Source organism: Diorhabda sublineata, chromosome 5 (assembly GCF_026230105.1).
Source record: "Diorhabda sublineata isolate icDioSubl1.1 chromosome 5, icDioSubl1.1, whole genome shotgun sequence".
Lineage (NCBI taxonomy): Eukaryota > Metazoa > Arthropoda > Insecta > Coleoptera > Chrysomelidae > Diorhabda > Diorhabda sublineata.
Window position 1 is genome coordinate 6,230,923 of NC_079478.1, and position 9,095 is coordinate 6,240,017.

Sequence of the window (9,095 nt, forward strand, 5' to 3'; positions counted from 1 at the left end):
CTATATCTGGGCCTGTCTCAAAACAAAACTATATCCCATATCAAAAGATCTTTATCTAAACCAAAAAATAAGCCGATAATAAATGGAGATCCTCTACATACTTCCATACAATCAGTTCAAAGCCCTGTTAGTTATGACTAACATTAAAGTAGAGAAATTATCGTTTTGATTTTAATAATTTTCTTTGAAATAAGAATGGAATGATCGATATAGAAACTGATGTTCAAGTTAAGAAACAAGTTACATAATTCCTATATTTTTTGTATACACCACGTCTGTTTGGAACCGGAAATCACCTAGTAAGTTGTAAGGCGTAATAATCTACATGCATATTTTACTATAACATGCGCTTCTGATGTTGTTGTTGATTATAAAATGGGAAGGAAGTTATATAATTCCATTGTATTTTACTTCTAGTCGTACGGAAGTATTGTGAACACTTTGTAATCATACTAAAATCTAATAACCTAATTTGATCATAATAGTTTTACTAATGTGAAGCAATAGAACGATTAAATTTACTTTCATCTTTTGTAACATTCGTTGCAGTCATACTTTCCGAGGAAAACATTCAAAGTCTGGTTTGAAACACTGTTATTCGATGTATTCGTTCACATTTTTCACAATCTTTCAAAATAATAGTAATTTAATATTAACAACACCTTTCGAAAACATCTATACAGACCCAAAGCACTCCCAAGACAATCAATTAAATTGACAATCGTGATTGACAATCATTCTTATTGAGAAATTAAATTGATTGAACGTGTCTGAAAGAATTGTTGGTGATTGAAGAATATTTGCATATTGAGGGATCCGATTGATGCTAGTAATTGATTGTCTGATCAAGCAATTGACTTGATAGTTGAATTTAAGTCCGAAAACATTAGACACCTCGAAGAAGCAGTTCTAACATCTTGGGAAGTGAGACGAAAGCTTTCAGATGGTTATGATGAGATCATCCAGTCGATAATTCAAAGCTTTTGAGATAGGGTTTCAAAAGAAAGGAATTTTACCTTTCAATTCATTAATATTATTCAATCGACTGATATATACTTTCGACTTTACGACTACATAATCTCACAAAAAGACAACTCAACTTTTAGTTTCACTACTTTCAATTTTTTTGAATATTATATTTCTTTTTCCAATTCTCATTAAAGTTCGATCTGACTGATAATTATTATTGATTTGTCTTAGTCAATAAATGAAGAATAATTAAATCACAACTTGGCATCGCTATATTGATTAAATGATCATTATATGAAGTAAGTGATTATATACACCATGTGATGTCTTTTTTGATTTCACCTTTCCTAATATTTCCAGCCCAAATAGCCAATCTGTATAATATACTGTCCATAATTATAAATAAATGCTAATTATTGAACTTAACTTAAATACGTAATGAAATATTAAGAAAAAACTTGTTTGGGTTTATACAAAACGAACAAATGTAGTATTGAGTCTTAATTATGAATAGTTTAAAAAAAGCGAAGCAATGATCAAGATTTATGATGTCTTAATATGAAGCCTAGTTTCAAAACCATCCAAATCCATTATTTCTAGATTTTTAACGATTTACACCATGTGAAAGTCAAAAATGGAAGCAAACATAAGACTTCATTTCAAAATCAGTCATCTCCGATAGGGTGTTATTACTAATTGTAGCCATAGATCAAAATCACCACAACTAATTTCATATATTGTGATTGTGACCGAAAGTATATGGGACAGACTAAGAGATCCGTTCTTGTCCGGTTTAAAGAGCACATAGTTCATTTGAAATATACAATAAATAATGTAAAATTCCTTACAGCCCTCTCTATAGTTTAGTAGTCAAGGAATGAATGTAAAGATTCCGGCCAAGTAGTTTTTTTCCTCTGGAATTAATTTTCGCGGGAGAAGGTTTATTGGTGGGAAAATTTAGTATAAAACAGGTAAGTCTAACGCCCGTCAGTCAGCGTAATTGTGAGTGTTGCTGTAGTGGTTGTGTAAATAGTGTATTCAATAAGATCTGATTTGGCATTTTTTTTAAGATGTAGTCATAAATCCAAGAGTCACTACTGTTTAAGTCTTAGAATGCCGGATGATGTATATCATTTTCATAAAACATTTCATGTCGTTCCAAATAAAAACCCACAGGACAGTTTGATCCTAAAATATTGATGTTTTAAAAACCCATTTCCAGAAAAGAAAGGTGATTGGTAGTTATCGAAATTGAGGTGGCGACCGAGATTTGGCTCTAAAAAAGAAGCTGTACCGAACTTTATAAAAAAGTCAGAGCCTATAGAATCACTATACAGAAACTTTTCTACTTTCAAGCTCTATACAATACAAAATTTAATCTAAGATTTCGTACCTACACCAAGAAATGATGTCTGCTGGCAGCTAAAAGAAAAAATAGAAGTATCAACAAAGGACACAGTTAAAATAGAATTGCAAATTGAAAATACATAGTCTGAAGGCAAAAGCTATTTTTATCGTAATAAAGTATGAAAAGGTGTGAAGACATTTTCATTTGATTACCAAAAGAATCAGCCATTACAGAATTTTCCAGACCAACCAACATATTACTCTAGGCAACTTTATGTCAACAATTTCACCACAGTACCAAAGATGAATATCAAAAGCGTTAAAATGAAATAGCTTCTTATGTTTTCCATAGATTTATGGCTACACACCTAGAATAATTTGAATTTGAAACATGTAGATATCTTATCAAATGAAGTTTTAATATCTATCGGTAAAGCTGGGATCGGAAATGTTGATGATATCTCAGGAGAAATGTACTACCACTCAAACGAATAACAGGAAATTTTTGGCAAAAAAAGAAAGTTTGCAATTTTAGTTAAACTAGGAATTCAGCCGAAACATCTTAAGCTTAATGATTCCAATACGTTATTATGCAAAGTAGTATTTTTTTAAAATCCATGGAAAGCTTATCATTTTACAAAAACTTTTTGGAGAAATGGTACGATCTAGAAAACCACGAGATAGAAAAGGATAATGATGGAAACTAAAACCCAAGAGTTTACCTTGAACCATATTAGGCGTGACAAAACCAGTAAGAGATTTTGTAAAATTGGGCAAAAAGGATTTTGAATGTAAAAGCTACTTATTATCTACACAATGAGATAATAATTTTAAGATTTAAGTAGGTTAATGATTTTCTGGCATATTTTAATACAGCTTATAAATAAATATGTGAATATTACTAAAATGTGACTTTGTATTAAAAGTTTGTTTCTGTCCTAGAGAAACCACAGCATCTAGAGTTTTCCTTTTCTTTTTCACTTTTGACCTTGTTAATTTTCTAATAGGCTAATTACGTGTCGAGCTATACATGTCTCTTAAGGCATATCTCCGTTGAAGTAAATTTCTCTTTTCAACTATGCAAGGCTATTTTCGTATCATAATATGTGACTGACCCACTTTAATGTAATGCATTTAATCTTATAAATTTGAGTGAACAATTTTTATCAATCCAATTAAAAAAAAAAAAAATTTCATAAACTAAAATTTCATAGTAAATATCACATATTTCATGGACGGTTCATTCAGACGAATGACTTCAGACTTCAAATTAATTTTTTATTGTCAGGTTCGAGCCCTAGATGGATCTGTTAGCATGAATAGAAATGACGGAAACAATTTTATGTTGGTAGTGCATTGACGAATTTTGTTTTAATTTATGTAAACTGTAATTTTTCCATAAATCTTTCCATAGTTTTATTTGTTTAATGAAGTTTTGTACGTGTTCGTAAAGCGAGTCCCTTTATTTCCATTTATTTCGATATCCTAATAAAGATTTGAAACGTTACACTCGAAAATTGCTGGCCACAAACAATTCTAAATTAAGATCTGGATATTCTATGAAAATATTCAAACTTAATTTTCATTTGAAATTATAAATTTTTTAGATTTGAGTTTTATCAATATATAGTAACAAATCATTAATCTAATAGCTCTAATTGGTACTATAACATCAGCACTAACTGCTGGGGGCACTTATTACATATCAGTTTATGCTTGTACATCATTATTACCTCCAATGGATATGTTGTTTTCCATTTTTAATATTTCTAGTACTTCTTCAATTATTCTGTGTATTTATGGGACGTTCTTCTCAAGCTATGGTTTCTTATAAACGGCGTCGGCCGCGTACAGCGTCACGCTGACGTTGTCGTATGAACGTCATTCAAACGCTTTACGCAGCGTCTCTAGTTATTTCGAAACCATCGCAGCGTCGTATCCAGCGTCAGCACAAAATGTCGAAATTCGATATAGAAAAGACGAATTATTGATTTAATCAATCCAATGTTATTGTGCATTATACAATAAATGTGACAAGCAACTTTTTCTTCAGGTGATATGGGCTTAGGATGACTTTTTGATAGCAGTTTTATTATATATTCCCGCACAAGTTCTACGATGTTTTTGAATTGGTCTTAATTGACTCGAAAATATTTAGTGTTTCATTATCAGAATCTGGAAACATCCTTCTTTCTTCCTCTTCATTAATAATCAGTGCCTTGTGGCTCTTAGTTAGTTTTCTTCAAGTTAAACAAGAGCCGCCAAAAGTGTCGAATTTAAATCCATTTTATATCACACGACTACACTCTAACACTATTTGACATCTACTGTTGTGAACGAGAAGTCGATCATCGTTCGCATATGAGATGTATTGACCTTAATTATCTCGCCACTCCTGATGGGAACCGTTTAATCTGTTAACTATAGGTTAATTTATACAATATGTCTCTAATTTCTGTCTTGTATTAATGTGACTATAATGAATCATAAATCTACCTATTTAACTTTCACTTACTATCGTATTTCTTATTTATTGTAGACTAACCGTCCTCAACGTCTTACTTAAGCGGTTCCATCTGTCCCTTGGACACTTGAAGTTCCATTAACTTGTCAAATTCTTACCCTTATTTTTGTATTGACTTGACGCGACGACAATAAATATAATTGACTATACAATAGAATTAGTATTTAAGAGAACATAAATATGCATAGTGTGTTCTAAATAGTCTTGACATCCAATTATAACAATAATCAGATTATTGATATATTTATTTATAATTTATGTTAATGAATATTTTTTCAAAGTTGTGAATTAAGTTATTTAACTCCTTGGTATGTTCTGTGTGTATTGACCGCTGACGCCTATCCATATTTTGGTTTATATCTTCTTCAAATGAATTCTTCTAACTAGTATTTCAAATAGAATTATTATTTTGAAACACCGGTATTTAAACATGATGCAAATCGAAGTAGGTAGTTCAAAATTTATTTACATCTATCTTTTCATATATCAAATTAATTTAGTACGTTCTACATATCAATACTGGATTTCCAATTTGTTTTAATTGCATAAAAAATATTTAAAACATGTTGCATATTCAAGGAGAATCACGAAAATAGATTTTAACTATCGTGATGTAAATACCACTGAAATAAAAACAATGATTCAGCTTTTTACAAGAGCAATAAAACATTCACTCTTTTGCAGACGTTTGATATATCAATGGCGTAACGTCGCCAGCCACTGCGCAACGTGAAAGACAAAACAAAATCACACATTTTCCTTATATATTGTAAAAATAATGAACTGGAGATACTCACAATTGTTTATAATTAATTACTTATTCCTTGCTCTCCAGTTCATGACAAACTGTGGTCTCCTCTATATCATACAGTTCCACTTCGCCCGATCCCTGGTCTTGTTTTACTAAACTTTCATTCTTCTCAGATCTCATTTCACCTCATTTAATAATCTTTTTGTGAGCCGTCCAATCCTCTTTTTTCTTTCTAATCGTCCTCCTTAGATTTTCTTTGCTGCTCATTCTTCATTTATTTGTTCTAGATATCTAAGTTTTTGTATTCGTTTAGTTTGTCTTTTTTTTCATTTTTTCACGATTTTTCTCACAAAAGTAGTGAGCATTTTTACTAATCATTGTCTCACGTGATGATTTGTCTTGAAAAATATATAATAAGGGCTAAGAAGTAAACAGTTAAAGAGAATTATTATTTTAGATAATGTTAGCTATAATTTTCTTGATAGTAGAGAGAAGTAACTTCATCATTTAAAAATAGCTTCAATGGCCAATGTAGTTTTTATCTCCAAATTCAATTCATTTCTTTCAATAATGATTGAGCTGAGATAATTGAATTTTATTGGAAGTCCTACAGTCCCTGCTTCTAAATTCTAAATCCCTGCAGCTTTCAAATAGTCACTTTTATCTTATTGATATCAATTCCATATCATTAGCAAAGGCGAAAACTTTTGAAATTCTTGATAGCCTTCCCAGTATTTAATTTTTAACTTCTGTGGCTGATACTCGTATAACAAAATACAAATTAATGAAAATACAATCCGACCAAATACTAAAATCGCAAGGTCTTTTCTAATTTTCAAAATTTCCACGTTTTACGATGAATGCCAATTTTCACCAAACCTTTAAGTAGAATATCATCGTAAAGTGTAATGTCCTGTTATCGCTCGAAGCTAGCTAGAGCTTCAAATGAGGTAGCGTGTTACAATTTTGAGTGGAGCGTCTTCTTAAACTAATACTTCGTCAAAACTAATCGGGAATTCAACTTAAAACCGTAACACGTTCATTAATATTTAATAACTGACCATTTATATTCCATACACATTATATGTTTATAGGTTAACAGATTATTGACAGAGATGGTATATTTTAGTGTTACTTTTTCAGCGTTTTGAAATTAGACGCTCTTGTATTTGACGCTGCATCAATTTACGATGCGCTCCAGTCGAAATAATACCAAGTGACCTCATTTAACACCATAGGATAGCTAGTGCCCGAAAAAAACTTTTTTATCTCGGAAAAAATATCTCGAAACATCAATCACATCGTTGAAGTTTATTCTACCCTGTTATTTGCTACAAGGTGCTCAATTTCGATGATAGTTGAGTGGTAAAACTGAACAAAGACGCTGTAACCATTTTTTATTTTGCATTCAGCAAAATATAAGCAACTTCAGTTTGCAGCAATTCAATATTAATACCTCCGTTAAACCAAAAAGACCCGCGGAATGAATTTCTCGATAGATTTGTTATCCGTGACATATGAAATAATTTATGTACGCATATGCACGGATCACTTTCTTCAAAAGAACAAAATCCACTTTACTCTGATGATTGTTGCGTAATGTAAAAATAATCAAATGAGAGCCTCAGGTGCAAAAGGCGCCAACATTCATTTAGACATCTGTTATCGGCCGGTAATTTAGATCTATCTTTCACGATGGGATACAAATTGTTCCAATTGATACTGTTTCCTAGAAAGTGGTTTTTTCGACTATTCTATCTGCTGAATAATATGCAAACATGTCAAGTATAAGAGAATTATGTTTCTTTTGGATTGTAGATTATATTTATAAATTAGAAATGTTAATTATTTGATACAGCTCTATGCAAATACAAAAAGTCTTGGATTGTCTTTTTACCTTAAGTTTCTTCATGCTTATTTGAATTTCAGAGCTTGAAGTTGAAATAGTGAATATTATCAAACAGACAATCAGTTATTTTGCTACAAAAGTTATGTAATTATTATTTTTTGGTCCACTGAATCAGATACAATTATTTGGAAAATATTAGATGATGTTTTGACAATTTTTTTAAATTATCATGGTACAGTTATTATGTAGGTTTACTTATGTATTGCATATGATATTATGATTAATATTAAAATGATATAATTGTCCATTGTTTCCATTCCAGCAAATGGAGCAACATCTTGTTTCTGTTTTGGTTTTTATCATGATTTAGTGTTGCATAATCATTTTCCTCCTATCATTGGAGCAATTTTTTATTTAAGTTAATGTTGTACAAATCAATTAATAACTCTTACATGTTTTTTTATTTTGAAATTTTTGTAGTATTTTTATCCTATCAATCAAACCATTATTCTGATTGCTTATGGAACTATTTGATAATTAGTAGTATATTATTGGTTGACGTACTCTCATATATGTAATACTCCTATATGGACAGTTTCTATAAGTGGAAGTTGTTCTGACCAAAGAAGACGATTTCTCTACTCTCCGAGGTTCCAGCTCGGTTTTGCGCATTCTCAAGCATGCGCAGTATAGATAAAGTGTCTCGGACGAGAGAGAAAATGAATATTGTTGGCACCGTAACGTAGATACGATTTTTTTCCCTACCAACTGCCCATATATGAGTATTACATATATACGTACTCTATAATAAAAAAGAAAAGTCTATTTATACTTTTAGATGTCAAAACAATATAAATAGTTTTACATTCTCTTTCTAACGATGTTTGAGATCTTATCTTAAATTGGTTCTTTTTCATTTTGCTCTTACTGATTATCAAAAATTAAATCAGCGTTTGTACAAAATACTCACCTCTCGGTTGTTATTACTGTTATTATTAATCATTATAATTTTGTTAGTTTTAAAAAGGAAAAGTAGGTATCAAATTACTTTAATAGGATATTTAGATTTTATCGAATTTATCATGAAAGGAGTAGGTACTGAGAATAAAAGTGTGACAACAAAATATAGCTTTTCTCTTATTAAAAACCTCTAATAGCTGCTAAAAATTATTTATTTTCAAAATTGAATCCAGTAGTACTGTTACTATGTCGAAAAAAGATTTCCAGAAGCAAGAATACTAAATGAACAATTGGAAAAAATTAAGCAAACAATTTACAAATAATAACACAAATGAATAAAACTAAAAAATATGAAATGGCGATGAAAATGAAATCAAGTAGATAAGAAGTACAGAAAGGATAAGAAAAAGTCCAGTAAAGGAGAATATATTATGAAGAAAAGAATAGAGAATCAAAGAATATGGGAAATAGCAACATGGAATATTCGAGGACTAGCAGGGAATTGGGAATTACAATTACAAAGAAAGGTCAAGGGTAGATTGAGCTAGGATGTGTTTATTAATATTTAATGGGCTAAATACAAAAAGTAGAGCAAACTAATTGGATGTATAATAAGAAAAGAACATGAAAAATAAATTGGAGTGTGATTACAGAAAGAATACTCGAAATAAAATTGAATAAAAGAACAATAAAGA